General features: G+C 35.0%; 1 protein-coding gene across 2 annotated transcripts in view; it reads left to right on the top strand.

Annotated features, from left to right (window-relative positions):
* Positions 1–5,171: 5,171 nt before the first annotated feature.
* Positions 5,172–23,459, top strand: part of LOC116163113 — a 74,299-nt gene continuing 56,011 nt past the window's right edge. For both annotated transcript variants that reach the window (XM_031476963.1, XM_031476964.1), the window contains exon 1: positions 5,172–5,317. The gene's annotated coding sequence lies outside the window, so the exon portion shown is untranslated. The remainder of the gene's footprint in view (positions 5,318–23,459) is intronic.

Consider the following 23,459-nt stretch of genomic DNA (forward strand, 5'->3'; position numbering starts at 1 on the left):
TGGCGATGGTGGCAATTATTCATTTTAGGGAACTCGTCTAAACCTTTATTGAGCGAAATTTCGGGTTTTGTTTTCTAAAAGTGACAGCGTGACAGTTCTCATTATTGACTACTAGTTAATAATGTCCACATTATTAACCACTTTGAACAAATGCCGAGAAAGCCTACTTTACAAGTGGAAAAAAAGGTTAATAATCATGTCATCAGACGCTAGTAGTGAAAAAAAAATAGTTATTTATATAACAAGAGCGCGAAGTTCAGTTCCAGCAACTTGAGACTGAAAGTCAAATGCGCGAAAATAACTTAAATAGTAAGGTATGATAACATGTTAAAACACTAGCGAGTTACCATGGCTGTTAAAGTTTGGCCGCCAATCGAATATTGTTTATTGGAGTCCTCTAATCAAATTTGGAAGGGAGGCCGATGGATCCACCGGTAACTTCCGGTTTGATGACGTCATTAGTACGCAATTTCGTTAATTCGGAAAAATGCTTCTATCTCAGTAACCACTTGTCTGATTTTCATGATCTTGGTCTCATTGGAAAGATATTAAAATAAGACAGAACTTTTATGAGAAGTGCAAATCGCGTTCCGCGAACGATTTTCGCGAAATTTGCTAAAATTTGAAAAATTCACGAATTATTTTTTATTCCGGGTAAACTCCCACGAAAGATTATTATTTTTTGGTAATAAAATAAATGACGCTTAAGGGACAATTATGTGACAATGTACATAGTATCATTCTCTCCATATATAGAGAATATTTTGAATCATGTTTTGATATCCCGGCTATATTCCCATATAATCGACTGTATCAAGATAAATGGGACACCCTGTATATAGTTTAATTAAGTGACATTCAAAGATCAGATTACGGAACTCGCAACTCACAAAAAACTGACCGTTATTACACTCTCGGCTACACTCCAATTCGTCTCGCATATGCAGTTAAACCTCAATAAATCACAGAAACTGATATCTTTCCCAGGCAAAATTACTTGGTTCAAAACTATCATATATAACCTGCTATTCTGAATTCCATGTCTTCGTTATACTCGGGCAAAAACGAAAATTAATAATTCTAATTAGATCTTCGGGCCGGGCCCAACGATGTTGCGACCTTACCAGCTTTTCTTTACTTTTGTTTGTGTTTATTACTAAAAAACCATTTATTTTCTACAGTCAAACAACGTTGCTTCTGGTTAATACTTGTATTTGAATGGGTAACTACTCGAAAACTTTGCTCGGCAATAAAAAATGTGGGTTACTATTTGAAAAAAACAGTTTATGACGTCCCGNTAAGAAACCAGGTGTCAAATTCTTGACAGAATAGCTTCCTAGCTGAAACCAAAAATTGCCAACATATGTACGCACTTACCCATTTCCCACAGTTTTACTGAACTCCATATTTGCCAACTTTCTTATTTGTGGAGATATTTCTTTGAAATTTTAACCACAGATGCTTCTAGTAATGGCAACATATCGCAAATCGTAAAAATCAAGTGTGCATATGCGCGCAAACTGCGCAATGCCAACTTTTTAGTGTATCACAACGATGTTGAGGTAACGCTTATGTGCTTGTGTTTTCGTCTGTCTGTCTATGTCCGTCCGTCTGTTCCATCGAGATCTCGGCCCCTGGGTCACCAAGAGACTTCAGATTTTCGCTAATTGATAGCTGCTATGGTCTATATTTGCCCATTACTCATCATTTACAATGTGTTACGCGGCAATACCCACGAGTGGGTTTTGAAACATTTTTTGGTAATAATACCCGACACAATTTTTGTAGGTTGTACACAGGAAGATAAGATCTTCCAAATAACTCAATAAAAATTTCAGGTTACTATTTGAAAAAAAAAGTTTGATGCCATTGCGGCGCTCCGAAATTTTTTTTCAAAAATCCAGCCCGTTATTTTTCTGTTCGGTATGCCTAATATACATATCCGAAATTTGAACAAAATCCGTCGAGCCGTTTTCTCAGAAAATTGCCAACAAACGTACGTACGTACATACAGACGGAAAAAATAAGAAAGGTGCATTTTTTACGCATGCATTTTGTTTGCTTTTATTAGAGGGACCTACCATCCAATTTTCGTTAAAATTGCTCCATAAATAAGAAAGTTGGATGTTGCACATGCGCAACACTATTTTTTGCGCATGCATTTTGTTAGCTTTTATTAAAAGGATCTATCATCTAAATTTCGTTAAAATTGTTCCATAAATAAGAAAGTTGCATTTCTGCGCATGCGAAACACGATTTTTGCGCATGCATTTTGTTTGCTTTTATTAAAGGGACCTACCATCCAATTTTCGTTAAAATTGCTCCATAAATAAGAAAGTTGGATGTTGTACATGCGCAACTCAATTTTTTGCGCATGCATTTTGTTAGCTTTTATTAAAAGGACCTACCATCTAAATTTCGTTAAAATTGTTCCATAAATAAGAAAGTTGCATTTCTGCGCATGCGCAACACGATTTTTGCGCATGCATTTTGTTTGCTTTTATTAAGGGGACCTACCATCCAAATTTCGTTAAAATTGCTCCATAAATAAGAAAGTTGGATGTTGCACATGCGCAACTCAATTTTTTGCGCATGCATTTTGTTTTCTTTTATTAGGAGGACCTACCATCCAAATTTCGTTTTAATTGTTCCATAAATAAGATAATTGCATTTCTGCGCATGCGCAACACGATTTTAATTTCTTTAAAAGTTGCTTAAAATGGTCTAAAACGTCCGACATTTGAAGATTGAAATTTTTGAAATGTTCAAAAAACGGCTATCGCAATAGCTACACATAAAGCACATGCTAGGAAGCTAAAAATTCTGTCCAACCGTTCATTTTCTTATCAATATAATATGTTAATTTAGAGGATTTCAAGTGCTAGTAGTGAAAAAAATAGTATATATACCACGGTAGAGAAGTCTATTATTGCCTTCGCACCTTACACCCCTCGGCGCAAGCGCCTCGAGATGTAATCTTGGTGCTCAGGCAATAATACTGTACTTCTCTACCTTGATATATAATGTACTATTTTGACATTTTTAAATCCTTTATGCCTAATGTACAGTCATTGACCAAAGTAATGATCACCGAATAGGTAAATCTTGCAGCATACGCAACCAATATTTGAATATATTGGCAACAAATTATAAGTATCTCCTCCTTGACGAAACCGACGGAGCCCGATGTGATAGGCATGTTGGTTGGTTATTGTGCAGAGTTTACCTATTAGGTGATCATTACCTTTGTCAATGACCGTACATTCGCAAAATTTTAACGAGATCATAGCCGTTTGGCGACATAAAATATTTTGGTTTTTTAACTTTGACATTTTTTCAGTTTTTTTTTGTAATAAAACCTGCCACATTTTTTAGGTGATACAGGGTGTCCTATTCATAAAGATCGCAAGATCTATGGAACCGTTAATTGCACAGCTTGGGAATCAAGATTTTGTTATGAAATGTCAAAGAAGGCCAAGAGAAATAGCTGGAAATTATTTTCAAGGTTTGCCGCTAGAGGGCCTACGATTCGTGGTTAAGTAGACACATGATTTTTTCCTAAAATATACAATATACAAATATGCATAAAAATACATGGATCTTATAGGAATTTTGCATGATTTTGAGGTTAGATTAACCGATTTTCATATAATTGGTCTTATTGAAAAGGCCTCTCTTCGTGTAATCAGATTTAAAATACAACAAATAGATTATTTTTAGTAAACGTGATGACAGGTAGAGGGCGTGGTTTGGCATTAACATACTCTTTGCAAGTTTTCTCGAAAATTTCAGATAAAACGATGCTTATATTTATGATATTAGCAAATAAGATGAAAATATCAGTGAAAACCGCATTTTGATACCTGTTTCAGCAGATGGCGAAAATATGCATATTCACAAATTTAGAGAACAAAGGGAAAAGAAAAATAACATACTTGTCATCGGTCGGAAATTAAACGAAAAATGCGACATTGTCCAGGAAGTAAAATAAAGAGAAATTAAGTTTAGAAGTTGAGTAAAAACTGCATACAGGTTGAGTAAGACTACTCCAGCGCCTGACGCCTATCAGAATACCATAGTATAGTACAATTCAATAATTGGGAAAGTAAGATGAATGTACTGACATCTAAATCTCGTGTAAGGGGAATCCGAATATAAACCTTTCTTCATAGGACACCCTGTACATAGAAAAATGTGGTATTTCGAATACCTTTCCAATAAATTTTAGGTTTGCTATATGAAAAAAAAATCGATATCGTCGCGGCGCTCCAACATTTTTTTTCAAAAATCCGGCCCGTATGCCTAATATACATATCCAAAACTTGAACAAAATCCGTCGGACGGAAAAAAAGTTACTAAAAAATATAACACGAGACGAGGAAGTGGATGGAAGACCAATTAGAAATTTCTGTTAAATCTCAAAAAAAATTGCCGAAATTTCCAGTGTTAAAGTTTGAATAGTTTATGAATATGCTTTGTTTCATTTTTGCGGTTATCTACCCAGGCTGGCGCACACTATTTTTGGTGTCGGTAATGTATTGTGATGTCCAGTTCAGAGACCTCAGTAATGAGTACCATTATTAATTTACTCACTTTAGGGTCATTTTTTTGTTTTTAATAGGTACAATTCTTTCGCACTAACGTTGCAATTGTTTATTCCGAGAGGTCATTTCAGTTAGCGGTTTTTCGTGCTAACGCAATTGTAATGATAATCATTGCCAGAGTTAAGAAAATAGAGCATTGCGGTACCTACTTCAGTTTCGTTTCATTTCGTTAATTTTGAAAGTAAATGTACAACTTTTATTTATACCGTGGGCATACTCTATGCCTCGCATTTTGCAGTAGCACTCTTGATCAGAGTGGAATTGGATAATATGCAGAAACAAGACGCAACTTCCAAAAAGTTGCCATTGTTACCATAATTTCCAGAATTACCTACGTTGTAACCCCGATTAGCTGCATTTAGTCATTATATGATGATATGTAGATTGTGGGGACACTATCATTTTGATATAAGTACCTAATCATCTTATTATTGTTGATTCATTGTTCTCGTCTTAGTAATTGCGTGCACGGCATATTGGGGACATCCCGAAGAATAATCTAAAAGTACAAAGAATAAAACTAGCGGTAGTGGGAGTAACACGAAGAGCAGTTCTGGAAGTGGATTTTTAGGGCGACAAGTGTTATTCTTTCTTTTGCTTTCAGTTGTGAATGCAAGTGTTGGTCGGATTGTGTGTATGCAAACGTGCTTCTCGCGTTAACAACGTAATCTTGTTTATGATTCCGACTATGGATTATTCACGTTAAATTAAAGGTTAGTAAAATTGTTTAAACAATATACTCACACCGGATTTTGCACTTCTTAAAATGATGTACCTTCCTTTATTATACCTATTTAGTTCTTAGAAAGTTATTTCGAAATTGTGACAAAGGGAGTGGAATAGGTAATTGCATTTGTCACCTACTGGAATAATTGACTAGTGTCGGCGTATCCCCATGCTGTGTTGATGCTGATCAGTTATGTTTATTATGAGCGGTAGAGGAAGTAGTAATTTTCGTCACTAAAATGGCCTTGGCACTGCAAAAATAAGCGTCTGGAACATTAATCGTTTTGATTTAAGGACGCCCACTTAAAGCTCGGGACCAAAATTTGTCAGAATTAGAGTTTGGTCGACTTCAATTGAAATTTCAGATTTTGTTTACCTACTTCATGAAGCTTAAGTGAAGAAAATGTACCTATTATAAAAGTACCACAGCTTTAAATTCTTACTACAAATTCCGTTATGATTATTTATTACGTATTGATATAACAGGTGATAATCCTTTGGCCCCTTTTATTTCTGTTTAGTGCTGTTAATACGGTTGAGTAGGTAGACACAGGTCAGACCTGTGGTTTTTATTCAATGGACCGGGTCAGAAAACGTTGCACAAAAACATAAGTTTTCTTTAATTTGTATTAAATTTGTAATATTTGTTCTTGTAAAGAGAGGTGCAACTCATTTTCATATAATGGTACCAATATTATTTATCACTCGTCATTGAATTTTTTTGTATTAGAAGACTCATATATTTTTCCCGGAAAACGGAAGTATGATTCTTTCATGAATATGAGTGTAATTAATTTTGTAAATCTTTCTAATCACAATCTTTAAAAACCGATGCTTATATACCTACTTATTTTTTAATATCACTAAAACATCTAAGGTATCGAATTTTCTTTTTAAAAAAATGCGTGAGGTAGCACAATTCTGGCTGACGTGATTGTAGAAAGAAATTGGAGTGATCTTGTTTCATGCTCGCGTTATTACCAAAAAAGCAAAAGAATTTATCCTTTTTTGTAAGATGGAGGAAATAACGATTGTTCGAAAGTTCGTATAATTGTGTGATAACATCGAAAATTAACCTATATTCTCCTCTCGATAAAAACATAAAATACCATGCGGTTTTAATGTGTGAGGTGCGGCACACGTGTTTTATTCAACATGTTACAACACAATTATGTACGGCCTTGGGTCAAAAGGTCAAGACCATGTTATCATTATTTTATGTGGGTGTGTGCACATGTTTATTACTGTCAAATGCATCTGGTCTTCTCGAATATTTGCAAAAAAAAAACACAAAAATTAGATTGAGGGTTATAATAGTTGATTATGAAAATCCACGTTTCTTATCCTGAGCTGCATTAACGTCTTGGTTCTCATTATGTACATTAACGTTTATCGATTTATAGTAAAAAAACAAAATGCCTCGTTGTATGCCCATGAAATTTAGTGATCGTACTAACAAAAAGAAAAAATAATGTTGTAAAACTGTAGTTGCCGTTCTGCTCAATCCATTAACAAAACACACTGCACAATGTCTATGATTGGGCGAAAAACCCGTTGAAGGGTGTAATGGGCTCAGGGGTTGAAGTTCCCTCTTGCACAAAATAAAATGGAATCTCTACGACACTGGCAGAAATCCCAATATAACAATTAATTTTTAATTTATCCACGGCTAGCTCAGTAATAAAAATGTTTTATACCCTTTAGCCTTACCTTGCCGAATATGTTAATAAACACAAAAGCGATGAACTTCCGTTTTTTCTTGCACGTTCCTGTATACAAAATAAAAAATATTGATTTGATTCATAAAAGAAATATAAAAATCTAATGCCTATTTCGTGATCACGTATCCCTGCTATATTTCAACCTTATCTAGAGATTTTATCTTGACCACATAATGAATTATTGAATACATTCTCCTGCGGAAATATACAACTCCTTCTCAATGCTAAATAAAATTTTATTCCAACGAAAGGAATGACACTGAAACAAAATCCTTTGTTTGGATCTGATTCTTATAAATCAATACAGACTCTATATACAAATGGTTCTGAATGGTCGATTTCTTCAGGGATATCAAAGTTACTTTCATAAAAATCAGCATGTAAATTTCCTCGCAAATTCCCAACAATAAGCGACCACTAATATGTAAACAATTCAAAACTCACAGTAACTGATGTGGATGAGATTCCTTTCAGATTAAAATTATTAATCCTCTCTCTCCCCGGAAAAATTCTCGGAAAAATGCCACTCTCTTTAAAAAATATGGAAATAGACCGATGCAATGTACCACCCTTGAATGCCAAGCAAAAATGTTAATACGTATTGCAAACTTCAACACGCCAACTCCAATTTTGCGGAATAATGCAAATGTTCCGCTGTGTTGATATCAAAATTTTCCCCAATTAATTATGCTGTATGGTGTGAGGAAATCCGCTAATTAATTGTTTTTAATTCCCGAATAACGTTATGTACAGAATATTTTTTATCGCATAAAGCGCCACACAAATATTTTACACAATCTTGATAAAACAGCTTTTCACTGGCGTTACCGGTTACCGTTATCGACGCGAATGAAAAAAATCTGTTAAAAACGATTTTTTTTAATTTAGTACCTTTAATTCTATTTCTACGTGAAGAGCACGTGTCTCCAATTCGAAAATGTTCCCTCGCGTAAATTTTATCACTCGTAAAATGACTGACTGACTTCGTAACCAATCTATTCACAATTAGTTACTTAACGACGCGTTCTTAATTATGCGATTGACAAAAAGAAATAGCAGCGACATTCTTAGAAATTTTCCACTCAAAATAAAAATCCGAGTAAAAATCGTTAACACTTTTGTGCGAATCGCGCTCTCGCATTTACTCGAAAAAATATGGCAATAATGCGAAGTAGTAAAAATTCTCACATCCAAAAAGGCTAAACTCTTCTCTTCGCTATAATCCAACCAATGTTTATCCTAAAAGATATAAACCCATACACCTTTTATTGAAAATGCAGGCGTTGTTTTCGCCTTTTATTTTCAGACCTAATTTTGTTTCTTGTTGGTATAAAGCGATACATGCATCTTCCTATGCTTACACAAATATAAATTCAAAAAATTATTTTTTTAAAAAAGGCTTAAGCGACCACCCGTTAGAAAGGGTGTCCAATGAGCATACCGACGGCTAGCTCATGATTATTAAGCTTGATTGCAATTACCATCCAGGAAAGTGAACTTTTTTTACCTGAAAACTTATCAACTTGATTGAAGTTGGCGATAAAAATATAAAATGTCATACATAAAATTCGAAAACCAAACTCTGCCTTCTTTAAAAATCTCCCCCAATTTAAGATTGTTTCACCGAAAATCACGTACTAGAGTCGTACGTAATCTACCTAAGTGATCACTCCTTCCTTTCCTACCCATTTTTAAACGATCTGCACTATTTTTTAAATCACATTCGCAATCTTCAAAAAAGACACTTTCGAGCCCAACTATAAGGTCTTTAATTCAACTGCAGCATGATGAAGGTATCGCTTCCTTAACGGTGTCTTTGGTACTATTTAACGACAAACAGAGCTGGGATGATTACTCAAAAAAAGTAATTAAATACTTAAAATTAAATTACAATTACTTTGTCACAAAAGTATTTAATTACAATAACTGATTACTTCAGAAAATTTGTATTCGATTACTAATTACAATAGTAATCGATTACTTCCCAGCTCTGACGGCAAGCCTAATTCTTTAACATTTCTAAACGAAACGGCAATGGGCTGATAACAAAGTTTTAAAGAAGGATTGCCGTATTTACAGTAATTAAAAGTAGCGATCCCCTCTTATAAAACGGAAGGAAGATTCTACGAGTATGTCTCCGAACAAAGAAAAATGTTGTTTTTTTGTGGAAATTTCACGCGATTGCAAAATTTACGCAATCCGTCGGAAGACCAATTTGGCAGTGAAATGCGGCTTCCGTGATGCGGTTTATTCGTTCAGCAAATTACGAAAATCGAACCAATTTAATTACGATGGCAGGCTAATTGCTATTATTATTATTATTATTATCACACAATATTGGATCCTAAATTTCGAAATGCGGAAACACCCTGTATAGGTACACTGCGTTGGGAAATGCAAAAATGAGGTCATAATTGCCCTGTTTAGTGCGATTGTACACATTTGTGTATAATTTTTTTAGAAAGCGTATCTGGAAAGGGGGCTGATGTTGGGTGCGATCCAGAATTATGCATTCTGGGAAACTGATTTTATCGATATCTGAGTTGACTACGTCGTAAGTAATTTATTGCAAATGGATATTTAAAATTTAATCTGCCGGGACAAAGAAACATTCAACCTCATTTTTGCATGCATACTTTTTTTGTCAAGGTACAAAAACTTCTATTCAAATGAACTGAAAGCTGCATAAATCAATGTAAAAGAATACCTACTTCTTCCCAAAAGGATACCGTCACTATTTCGGAACCCGCATGGTTATTTAAAGAACAAAAGCGGAGATTTTTTTTTATAACTCGTATCTATCTACTTAATTATGCATAAAATTGTGAAAGGCCTGAGACTCCTTTCATGGATTTCATTAAGAGGAACATTAATGGAATAACTACTTTTTTCTATCGCCGCAAAAAATTCAAAGGATAACTTTTGCATCCTCATTTACATGCATAGTTATTTAACACAGTGGTCACGTTTGTTTTCATATCGTCTCTCTTAATAGGCAAGTTGTAACTTCGACAATAAGTCAATTCATTCACCATCTGCCTTTTTGTTGTGATCGGGGTGGAGTTTTAACAAACAAGGAGTGCTCAAGTACCTCTTACACACAACTTCAAGTTTATTTTTATTGTTGATGGAAGCACGGCAGTTGTTTCCAGAATAATTGTTTGTCGGTGGCGAGGGGAGCGACGCTCCCCAAATTTAGCAGACTTATTATTTACAGAGCGGCGTCTGTGAGCTTAATTCACATTACACTAGTTCATTGGAATTGGTATTATTTATAGCATAACTGCAATGTAAATGTGCACATTATGATACCGGAATCTGTTTTTATTTATTTATTTCATTGGTCCGTTGGATTAGTATGAATGCTTGGATTCTCCACTCTACATCACCGAGTAATAAGCTGGATATGGATTCTATTTTTGATAACATGACACATTCATCTGTGTACTTATCGTAATGGAATCGTATGGTACGTGAGTGTGCCTGTTAACTATGTAAATTAGTAACACGACTTTTTATAATTTCGTAGAAATTCTGAATGCATTCGTAAGATTTAGCTATAAGAGGATGAGATTATAATAAATCCACTAAGTACTTTCTACTGTACAGATACAGATCCTGATATTTGCTACGAGAGTTTCGTCTATCCAGCAAACATAGAAAACCAAAACTAGGCAAAAACCTCAGCAAACACTAGTCCCAATTTTAACACATATCATTGAGTAATTAGTGCATCTCCAACTGCGTTATTTATAGTATTTTGGCGACCTCTATATACAGTGAAATTGTAGGTACCTACCTCGGTACGGTACCTACCTACCTACAGTTTGCATATGCGTTGACGTTGACGCAAATTTTTCGCCTACAAAAACCCTAGGAGAAAATTGTCCTATTTGTTTGCTAGCCTTGGATACGCCTCAGCGGACAAATGATGATTAAAAAAATACGAATGGAATACTGGCCGATTTAAAAAAGTCGAGTTGAAGCTAAAGCTACTTACTGGGAACCCAGAATTTTAGTAATTATGCTTAAAATTCATATGGAAGCTAAATTTGGGTTTATTAGGTAACCTAGCAACGTGGTTTCATGGGCCAAATGGTATCGCTTCCCTAGTTTTTTGTGAAGTGCCGAATCTGGGACAGCACCCTAGAAGGTGCTGTGAAAATCGGTATCCGCCCAAACAAAGATAGTGACTAAATTCAAAGAATAATTTACTAATGGTCATAGTTTTCGGGATCTAGAGCCTCGAATAGCTATACACCAGAAGTCGCTGTGGTCATCCGAAATTCCTTAGAACAAGACAGCAGGCGCACCAACCCTGTCATGCTGCACATACGAGTGTTGTTGTCAGGAACTTCAAATATGCATATCTGGTCGCTCGATGGCAGATTCGTTAAACATTCCCTGTCAAGAGTTCGAAAATGTAGTTAAGTCATATGTGCTCTTTTCCCCTATCGTTTAGAATGCATTTAATCTAAAATTATTTTACCTAAAATCGTCCTGAGCCCTCATTTTGATGCCTACTTTTTGTCAGGAAATTTGAGTTTCCATGACAGAGACAGAGCAGACTACGTGTCCTATCGCTTGTCACTTTACTGGCCGCACCTGTCACTTTACCGGCCGCATTTTTGACATTTGTAATGCCTATAGTGACTCCTGTCATCACTGACAGATTGACATTAATCAAAAGTTTTATATACATACAAATTGAAATCGAGATTGAAATGTTATATTAAAATTCGATTTCGGGTAAAATTTAATACAAAATGACATAACTTGACTCGAAAATTAAAGTACCTACTCGGCTCCAAAGGGCCTCGCACTTCAATATTTCCTCGCTAGTAATGTGTCATTTTCCTGACTTTTATATAATAGTTATTTATTTTTCATTTGCCTATTATATGCCAATTATATCTGTCACATGAGATATATAAAGCAGTCTATGACGCCTGAGGGCATAATGAGAGGGCATAATGGATTGTCATTTCATTATGCAGCCGTCAAATGTATTGACGGAGTCATATTATGTAATAAAAAAAGATGCTACTTGATTTGTATGAAGCACTTTAATGTTGGCAAACAATAATCATTACATTTGTATATTGGAAATTGCATTATTTGGAACGATGAAAAATAAAATTTTGTATGCACCTCAGGCATTACTCGATGTTTAACCCTCGGGCGACTTATAATCCCTCGGGCCGGAGGCCCTCGGGCTCTGTCGCCCTCGGCATAAATATCGCCTTAATGCCCTTGATACATAAATAACTATTTATCATTAATTATGAAAATCTGTGATAGCTATGCTGCTTTACATTTTCACAACTACGCAGCTGGATTGGCAACCGCATGTAGTGAATCATGAAGTTACTTACTTGACAGTTGACGTGAAAATAAAGTATTACAAAAAGGTGAAGATAAGGAATTATTCAACCCCCGAAGATACGCTCTCGAATGGATGCGTGGCAAAAGCACGCCGACATTTGAACGCGGGTTGACATTTGGACTTATCGATATTTGGACGCAGAGGCATTTAGACGCATACCGAAGGGACGTGTAATAACTTTCCTTCACGCTTTTGTTCTACTAATTATATACTTCGTTATTATAAGAGATATACGATGTCAGTTAAGACTATTAATTTATTTTTTATTACACCTGAACACGGTGTAAGATATATTACACCGTATACCTGAATCACAATCTCCGTTTTAAACACACTCAAATGCGTGCGAAAAAAGGCCTTTATGTACGACTGCTTGATAATGCGGTGTTTACAGTCGCAATTAGTGGTCATAATTTGCAATATTATGGCCTAGTCCATAATGATAAAGTAAAACGGCTGCCTGTCAATGTGACAGTCATACCACAGGTTTAAATCTGTGGTCGTACTTGGGTGTTAATCCAAGGTAAATTCAAGTATCTTAGAAATACGTACTTGACAAATGCTTGACATCTGTTGTCAATGATATATAGATTTTATCGTTTATTGAATTCCATGAAATTTTCATTTTTCAGGGTTGTTGCAGTCGCACATAAAGCTTTGTATATATCGCGTCCATAAAGACCCAGTTTATGTACTTGATATATAAATAGCTAGTAAAACACACGTGCTTTAAAGTGGCTAAGTAATGATACTTCAAGTATGACTTTTGAAACTGTCATCTGGGTGAAATAAAAAATCCTCTTAGGTCGCATTCTGTAAATGCAAAACATTTTTTTGGCTGAAGCTTTCACAGACGCGCGTAATTTAGGGTATACTTCCAAATCTGTTCCACTCCAGTTTTGAATGAATGCACCAAAAGATAGAAGATTTGAATACCTTTGACATTTCCTTCATATATGCCAGCATTATCTGACAATTCATTCAAACATATAATGTTCCGACATTTGCATGAAACAAAAATTATTTAGCTAATTCCTGCACTTTCGCCGTTATCTAGGAAATAAGTTGTTAAAAAACTCCCATATAAAATATATATCTTTTATTTTTATCACACACTGATAATAATTTGTTATCAAATTTAACTTCATTCACAAGCTTAAACCCTTAGCATCCATCGGTCGTCAACAGAAGTTTATTTTTTTACATCGAAACAAAGTTATTGAGGAAATCACAAGGCAACTTTTGCACTTTTTGTAAACGCCACCTTAAGGTAGGTACACACACGACAGTCCGCCTGTCGCAGGTGACCTCATGACCTGTCAAGTCCATCTGTCAAAACACCTCTTAATCCATAGTTATAGGTCCACCGTTCATCTCAGTTGGTTAAAAATGTCTGAGAACGGAACAACCTACCATGGATAACAGATATCCAGGAATTTATACACACCTACAACTCGAAGAGTGGAGTGCGGCAGGTGCCTAGAGCTACTATGGGCAGGTGCACCTGCGACCTGTCGACTTCCACGGCAAGCGTCAGATCACTTGGTAGTTAAGAAATCTGACTGTTTTTGCTCATCCATATTCCCAGGTCGACTTGCCAACTCACCTGCGAAAGGTAGAATTGACAAGTGCACCTGTTGGTGTGTACCGACCTTTACTCCAACATTTAAATTTTTTTATCGAAATATACTTCCGTAGGAATAACGGAGTTAAAATGATTTTACCTGAAACCGTCAAGAAAATCTAAATTTCAGGGCTATTTTGACATTAGAAAGTTGATTTTTACCTAGTACTGTAATATTTTTGCCTGACTCCCATTACGATCCTAGTACATGCAAAATAACAATTAGATCGTTCATTGAATAAGTTATTCAATCAACGATTGGATAATTATAATGCAGACTATGTGGATATTTTTAAATATTAATTACCTACACAAAGGATAATGGTTTTTTAATTACTAACAATTAATGGAATATGTGTGGAAGTAATTATTCCTTTAGTTTTGCGCCAGTCATTAAAAGGGTTGTACGCCTTTTCGTACCTCTTTGGCTCTTTCTTGACTTTATAGGGAGCGAATATTGCACTACGTCGGCCGCAGCTTCGGCTACATTATAACAACGTCTCGCGTAGGTACTCTTCTTCACTGATACCTGCTTTTTTACCTAGTTATAAAGACTCTATAGTTGAAAAGTACAAAGCATAAACTACAAACTGCATTAAAAATGACACTTGTTTTAATATTTTGAAATCTTTATGGAAACAATTAAATAAAGTGATTTTAGCATGCGTGATTAGGTATCAAAATTTCACACATATGAATAATATAATTTGAAAAAGTTATCTACATGTTGCGGTTTCGGGTAAAATTTTGTGAGTCCACCTGACTTGGAGACATTAAAGAGATACTCGGACGCTGCGCCTCCTCGTACTTTTCAATAAACCCCCGCGTCATGTAAACGACCACTTTCATGACTTATTATGTAAATAACTATAAACGACTATACTTAATACATACAAAGAGATTAATTACAATTCGGCTGTATCACAAAGCCTGTTATGAAGTTCACAGAGTATTGACGAAATTAAAATACAGGGTCCGGCAAAATGATCTCCCACATTTTAATCTGTAATAAAAACGCCATTGTAAATGTTATATAGATTTTTGTCTTTATTAACTGAAAATGTATGCTATGCCATTTGTTTTTATTAAGTTTTGAAAATTACAGAGTCCAAATGGCGACCATTTTTTTCGATACACATTCGAAGCTGATTTCTGATTTCTCTTACAGCTGCAACAATTTCAGGTGTCCGGACACTTCTGGGTCTACCAGTTGATTTTCTTTTTAAGGCTGAACCTGTAGCTCTAAAATTTGAAACCCGCAACAGTATTGTTTTGCGATCTGGAACTGGAGCATGTCTATCAAGCGCGAAGTGAGTACGAAATGTTCTTTGCGTCGTAATCACAGATTCGTTACTTTTCATAAACGTTTCAATAACAAAGGCACGATGCTCACCCGTCGAATTCATGACTGACAACTGAAATGGCAAGGCCAGAGCTACCAACCGACTACACTAAGCTCCCCTTCTCTTCAGTGATTCTGGTACAGTGGCGGTGCAAAATGTGGGAGATCATTTTGCCGGACCCTGTATTACCTTTGAGTACGAGCGCGGCCGTTTTCGAGCTCAGAAAGGGCGCAGTCTGCCAAAATCTGTAATCAGATAAACACAAGAACAAAAAAAGGGTATGGCCGGCACGGTATTTATTAAAGGGCGAGGTAAAATGTAACATTTGTCATGTCAAACAATACTGTAAATCATAATCAACCCTTAATGGAAAGCAAAAATTCAAATGACTTTAAACTAGCAAAAGCAAAATTTTGATTGACAACGAATCGTCCGTACAAATCGGCGATATAGCGCAAATGTAACGTGAACTCCAAGAAAACTACTTTACAAAGTACAAATAACTAGAATTCTATCCGACCACAGTAATCTCTAAAGGATGTAAAACGTAATCAAGCTAAGGATCGCCGCAATTCACAAGAGCAATAATCTCTAAAAGGTAATACTTGCAGTTACAACTCAGGAACAGTAATTTTGGTGTGAACAATTGGTATGTAGGTCACTGGAACAATTAATTATGTGATTTCCTATAACTCGAACTCAAAATGGCTGTTCTACATAAAAATGCGTCAAAAAAAGTCATTCAAATCCTGAGAGGCATCGAAATAATATTTAAGTAGATAATAACGAAGTAAAATGAAGGAAAAATAGTAAACCAGAAGAGAAAAACCTAAAAGAATTTGCGATTGCCGATTTATCAAGAACTTACGGACTTTTAAAACTCTGGATTTATTAACATTTTGGACTGGACAACCGTCTAATGGAAATATCTCGTAGTTTTCTAATACCTAATACATAAAACAACCCTACAAAAATTCGAAAAATTAAATCCTACTATAAAAGGGCCCCGTTACATCCGCGCACTGTAAAATAAAGGCAATTAAAAATAATAAATAAATATTTTCTGAATTTTTACCCTGAGATTTATACTACATCGTAATCGTATATATCATAAAACATTTGCTGTGGCTAGCACAGATACCACCAGCGCATGCGCAATTCTACCTTTTTATGTTTAAGAATATATGTACCATATTTGGTTCCAATTGGTTCAACCGCTTAGCCGGAAATGAGAGTACAGACAGACAGACCGATCGACATCATCGAAATTTTGTTTGATTCATTTTTTACTACCTAATTACCAAACTTGCGCGAGTAGAAGAAAATTTGACAAAAAAGTTTCTGTATCTACGCAAGCGCATCCCAACTTTCTTATTTGTTTAAAAAATTGGGGTTCGACCGAGGGTTTGACATGCGCGATCGGATTAAGTAAAAATATGTTTAGCCCCACACTAATTTACTCAAGAGGTCGTTGTAGTAAACCAATCCAAACAACAAAAACAGTTCATTAAACTGAACGCATTTCGACCGGAAATCTATCATCACCAGCAAATAACTGAATGTAATTGTTTATAGTCATACAGTGGTGAAATGCGTATTTCTGTTTAATTTTTGTGTTGAAATTGATTTCCTTTATCCACCCGCATGAGTGCAGCAGTCTTACTTACTGCTCGTCGAGGAATTTCTGAATCCTCAACTGAAATGAAGTGAAATCTGGCTCTTTTTTCGTCGTCAATTGTTATCATCATCTTCTGACTGAAGCTGTGTCGAATTATCGCAGCACATGTCATCTAAATTGTAGTGCCTTATTATGAATAGATCCGATTCTATTTTATTTTGTTGAAACGACACACCTTAATCAAACTTATTTATTAAATTTTAGTGCCATCACTCTTCTTAATTACTTCCCATTTCTCAAGCTAAGGGCAGTAACTTTTGATTTTGTGTTAAGGATGTTTGGAATGCTTTACGAAATTATACGTTGCACGAGATAAAAGTTATTATGGCACAACGAAATTAAATTGCATAATAGAATGAATGAAAAAATTTACTTCCACTTGATGTATGTTATAATGGCGATGCATATGTTTCACGCATAGATAAGCAAATACAATGACCTATACAAAAATGAATCAAAAAATTGGTTTTGTTGTTTGCATTTTATAAATAGGATTCTCATTTTAATAACGTTGTGGAATGGATTTATTAATTATGCTAGTGAGCGTATGGTCAATAGAGGAGTACACCTGTTACCTATAATGACAATGTGCATTTAAGTATACATTCTATCATTATTTTTGAGCGTTTCCCAATGCTGGTTTTAAAATGAACATTCACTGTTTTAGGATTTTTTAATGCGTATCTTAAATTTTTACTCATATCAAAAAATGGTACTTCTAAAACGGCTCTGCTACTGGTTCACAATTAGAAATATGCGGGGTGTTCCTAAATATGATGTAAAGACGGGAGGGACTAATTCTTTAGCTTTTGTTATGACTAAAAGTTCATAAATACAGGGTGTTAAAATTTCAAGATTTTTCTTTATATCTTCTACAGTTTTCGAGATATCTCACCTCAAATTTAAAATATAAGATACGCTGAAGAGATTAGATCATTGGTCATGTCAATGAGAATCTACATTCTACAGGGTGTTGTTTATTCAAAGATCATGGTCCATTTTCTACATATGAACTTTTTTTCGGTGCGCCGCTCACCGCTGGTGGATTGTGAAACAAGAATTTAATTTTCTGCTTTATTTAGAAGCTTTTTGGTCCATTGTAATTTTTTATTATCTGTGACCGTTATCGAGAAAAAAAATCAATTTCCCGTAGTTAGCTAAATGAAAGTATAGGTTTTAAAATGGTCCAGTAGGCGCTGGCTTTATTTGGATAATATCTTGTTTTTATTAGCTTTGACGTTAGCATTTAAAATTGTTTCTTTTGCATATGTTTATAAATTAATGGTTTAAATTGTAAAGTGTACCGTAGAACTGTAACACCCTGTAGATAGGTAACGAAGCGTTTGCGGACCTATGTTTATATGAATGTTTATCGGTTTATAGCCATAAAATAAGGGAATTAACATCTTCCGTATTTACATCATATTTAGGACGACCCTGTATAAATTAACGTTAAAGAAAAGCAACCATTTGGACGGTTTTGGGTATTACTGGAGTCGAAAAGAAAGGAATGAAATGAAATTAGAGAACTTGTACAAACAGAACAGAAAACAGCTTCTACATTGAGAATATTTTCTGATGTAATCGAGACAAAAGCTCCCGCGCCAGTAAGAATGGGAAAAAACGAACTTTCCCGCTTGTAAATTCTTCTACATAGAGTACATCAAATGCAATGTTAATTAGCCGGACCTCCTCCCTCCTCCAATCCAGAAGGTATCTAAGGTCCTGGACACGGTTACCGCTATGCAAGATACACATCAGGATTTACCTTTGCACGAGAGACTTGGTTAGTTACATACAAAAAAGCCAAATTGGTACACCAAAGAATTGAAGTCACTAATCGATCTAAATGAAAACTATGAAATGGCCAATCCTAAGATAAATCAAATGGACAAAAAACTTACAGTAAAACTTGCAAATGCAACAACATTCAGGAGTTACATACCCCAGCTGAATGCAACATAATTTACTATAAACGTGTAAACAAATATAGAAAACGGGCCCCTGGGTATGGCTATAGCATCTGCAAAAGCAAATTTTGAACCTGGTGTTAGTTTTGCTTGTATGCTTTATGAAATATCATTTAATTACTTTTATAAATAAGAAAGTTGGCACTGCGCATGCGCAAAACCAAATTTTGAAACTGGCGTTAAATGTGGCCGAAAAAAAAATTGCTACATTGTTGTAAAGTAACTGCATTGTTTTTAAAGATTAGCGTATTTTTAAACGGTGTCTCTATTTATGCCAACGGTATCCGTATGTTGATTTTTAGCTTCCTAGCATGTGCTAGGTAGCTATTGCGATAGCCGTTTTTTGAACATTTCAAAATTTCATCAAATGTCGACGTTTTAGACCATTTTAAGCAACTTTTAAAGAATAAAATTTTTTCCCGTCTGTATGTACCGTACGTACGTACGTTTGTTGGCAATTTTCTGAGAAAACGGCTCGACGGATTTTGTTGAAATTTTGTATATATGTTTTAGGCATACCGAACAGAAAAATAACGGGCCGGATTTTTGAAAAAAATTTTGGAGCACCGTAACGGCATCGAACTTTTTTTTCAAATAGCAACCTAAAATTCTATTATTTGGAAGACCTTATTTTGCTGTGTACAACCTACAAAAAATTGGGCCGGGTTATATTATCAAAAAACGGAGAAAAAAATTGTCAAAGTCAAAAAATTGTGTTGCATATGTGCAAAACGCAACGATCTTGTTTCTGAAGCAATTTAAACGAAATTTCTATGGTAAGTCCCTTTAATAAAAGCAAACAAAATTCATGCGCAAAAATCGTGTTGCGCATGCGCAGAAATGCAATTTTCTTATTTATGGAACAATTAAAACTATTGGATAATGGTGGAACAATTTAACTCCCTAACAAAATGCATGCGCAAAAAATAGCATGTGCAACATCCAAATTTATGGAGCAATTTTAACGAAATTTGGATGGTAGGTCCCTCTAATAAAAGCAAACAAAATGCATGCGTAAAAAAAGTTGCGTACGCAAAGCAAATTCTGTCAAGAATTTTTTTTCCGTCTGTATGTACGTACGTACGTACGTACGTTTGTTGGCAATTTTCTGAGAAAACGGCTCGACGGATTTTGTTGAAATTTTGTATATATGTTTTAGGCATACCGAACAGAAAAATAACGGGCCGGATTTTTGAAAAAAAATTTTGGAGCGCCGTAACGGCATCGAACTTTTTTTTTTAAATAGCAACCTAAAATTTTTATTCTATTATTTGGAAGACCTTATTTTCCTGTGTACAACCTACAAAAAATTGGGCCGGGTTATATTATCAAAAAACAAAATTGTCAAAGTCAAAAAATTGTGTTGCATATGTGCAAAACGCAACGATCTTGTTTCTGAAGCAATTTAAACGAAATTTCTATGGTAAGTCCCTTTAATAAAAGCAAACAAAATTCATGCGCAAAAATCGTGTTGCGCATGCGCAGAAATGCAATTTTCTTATTTATGGAACAATTAAAACGAAATTTGGATGGTAGGTCCTTCCTAATAAAATAAAACAAAATGCATGCGCAAAAAATCGAGTTGCGCATGTGCAACATCCAACTTTCTTATTTATGGAGCAATTTTAACGAAATTTGGATGGTAGGTCCCTCTAATAAAAGCAAACAAAATGCAAGCGTAAAAAATGCACCTTTCTTATTTTTTCCGTCTGTATGTACGTACATATGTTGGCAATTTTTGGTTTCAGCTAGGAAGCTATTCTGTCAAGAATTTGACACCTGGTTTTAAATCGACGCATCTCAATCTCAAGGAGAATACGTAAAGATGATGTAGGGATCAAGGCAGAAAGAAGGCGAACCACATTGTAGTGATGTGACATTTCGAACAGTATTTGTTTTAGAGCTTCTGGTAGGAATTCAAATAATGGAAATTTCTACCAATAGAGGGCAGTGATTTGACGAATGTATTTATGGTTATCACCAGTTACCACCATCATTACTCCCATATTCCTGAAATTGGGCATAAGCAAGAATAGAATTAATTTCCGTACTTACCCGAGACAAAACAAAATTCCTGAAATCAAAAGAAGCTGACCAAGCTTGTTTGTACATACATGGTAATTCTTCCAGTATTTAGAAATAATGCGCCAATTACAGTAAGACTTGATAATGTCAGCTCGAAGGAACGCGCTCCAACTTACGCCGAAAATAATACTCACAACGTTGTCCACCTATATCTCTCGTTATCAGCAGCAAAACACGTGGGATAATGGAATGGACGAATAACTAGTCAACCATACTGTGACATTTGTTTTTTGGAATTACTTCGGGATAGACTGTTCTGTGTTTTTCTTTCTTTCTGGTGTTTTTATGTTTGCTCTCGTTTTAAATTCAAAATATCTTCATTTTACGTACCAATTTGGGTCGATTGGCGGCTATTTTTGTGCATGACGTCATAGTGTGACAAATTTTACGCGTATCAGCCATAAGTAGAGTAGTCAGTATACCAATTTTACTTAAAAAATTTCAGCCATGCAGTGATTTGTGTACTGTATTGCCCGTAACACCTATTCTAGTACCTACGGTCTGGAATAATTTATTGACAGTGGTTATTGATTAAAAGAAAAGTGAAAGAATGCTCCGTGAAGCAATTAGTATCTAAAACACGAAAGTCTTTAGTATAAGCATGAATGGCTGTTAGAAATTCTATTCGTGTGAAAGTTTGGTCTATTTTCTTACTTATGACCATATTTTTTTGAAAAGCTTTGGATTCTAATGAAAACAAAGGTTGCGCATATAGTGAAAATCAAATCCGCGCACGTCCGGGCGCGGCAACCAACTGTAATGAGAGCATTTTATCGAGTTAAATTTTTTGCGATTTTTCACGTCGAATTACGCGGAAGTACAAAGTTTCGAAGTTGTAAAAGAGTGAAGGTTTTGAAATTCCCCCAAACAAAAATTGTTAATGGTGGTTAGTTTTTATTTTGTCGATTGTAATAAAAGTGAGGGTTAGTCATCTTCCCTCAGTTATCAATGGGTTAATTGTTTCAAATCATTCGTTGTAGCCTCATTGTCTGGCTATGGTTTTAAATTATACGTTGGAAATGAGTCGCCTTCTGTTACTTTTACGATTGAGTAAATTGAATAGAGCTCTGTGAGAAGTGTTGAATTTGCCAAAGATATGAAAGTCAGACACAGCCGTAAAAGCCGTTTGAACCAATGGAAATAAATTACAAACCGCCGCCATAACCATTCCGCCATTAAGTGGGAGTAAAAAAAATTACTGAGTAATTTAGAGAGGGGATTATTTTGCACTAAATGAATTCATTCGCGTTTGGTAGTCGAGCTAGAGGATTAGGAAGAGATTAGCGAGTTGTTCGTGGTAAGAAGACAGTTAATTTAAATTAATAGAGGCCTAGTAGTCCAGGCTAAATAGCTCTAAAATAATTTATTAAAACAAAATTAGTTACCGGGCGAAACCGGGTTTTTCAGGCAGGTGAAATTAATAGAAATTTGGAAAAAATAATGAAAACAGCTGAATCTTTCCACGGGTGAAATCACGGGGGTTGAAAGGAGTGGAAAGTGGTATTTAGCAAATTGTGGCAAAACTATTAATTTTAAACGAAAATGTTAAATGTAAAAGTTATAGAGATTAAAAAAATGAGCAACTTTTGTATCTGCACTATTTTCACATAATCTCCAATTTTTTATTCTTATTTTTGCGAAAAAATGTCGTAGGAGTTTGAAATTTGGAGGAACTTTTATGATAAAAAAGAAGGTAATTTTTTGGGCCTGTAAAGTTGAACCGTTTCCAAGATCTCAATATTTCTGTGTTACTAAAATATTTTCTTTTGTTTCCTAGTGCCCAACTGCCTTAATTAAACAACTTTATTATTTCTTTTTTGTGCATTTTTACTCTTCTTCCTGCCTGCCTGTTTTACAGCTGATGGGATTAAGCTGGGCCTATTGATAGTTAATTTACAGGAATTATGAATAAAATCCTCATAAAGTTTATTCTAGGTTTTACATTTCAAATTATTTGCTTTAGCCGGCAAAACTAACGTTTTTATTGCAGATTTTGCAAGTTTATCAACAGGTCCAACGCAATTGCATCAGCTATAAAACAGGCAGGAAGAAGAGTCAGTCAACAAAAAGAAATTGTTCAGGAATCAGAAAGCAAGATAATCCGATTTTATTTCGAATTGCTTTAACAGTTGAACATAAGATAAAAGAGAATATTTAAGCAAACATTAAAGAGAAGCAAGAAGACAGCTTTCAAAAAATCTTTATTAACATCCAACATGTTGATTTATCATGTCAAAAACCTTGTATATCTTAAAACTGTTTTTCCAGTTTTTGGCGTTTTTCTCGAATTTTTGCTATAGGAATAATATTTTTTTATTTTTG

Source organism: Photinus pyralis, unplaced genomic scaffold (assembly GCF_008802855.1).
Source record: "Photinus pyralis isolate 1611_PpyrPB1 unplaced genomic scaffold, Ppyr1.3 Ppyr1.4_LG2, whole genome shotgun sequence".
In the NCBI taxonomy this organism is placed as follows: Eukaryota; Metazoa; Arthropoda; class Insecta; order Coleoptera; family Lampyridae; genus Photinus; species Photinus pyralis.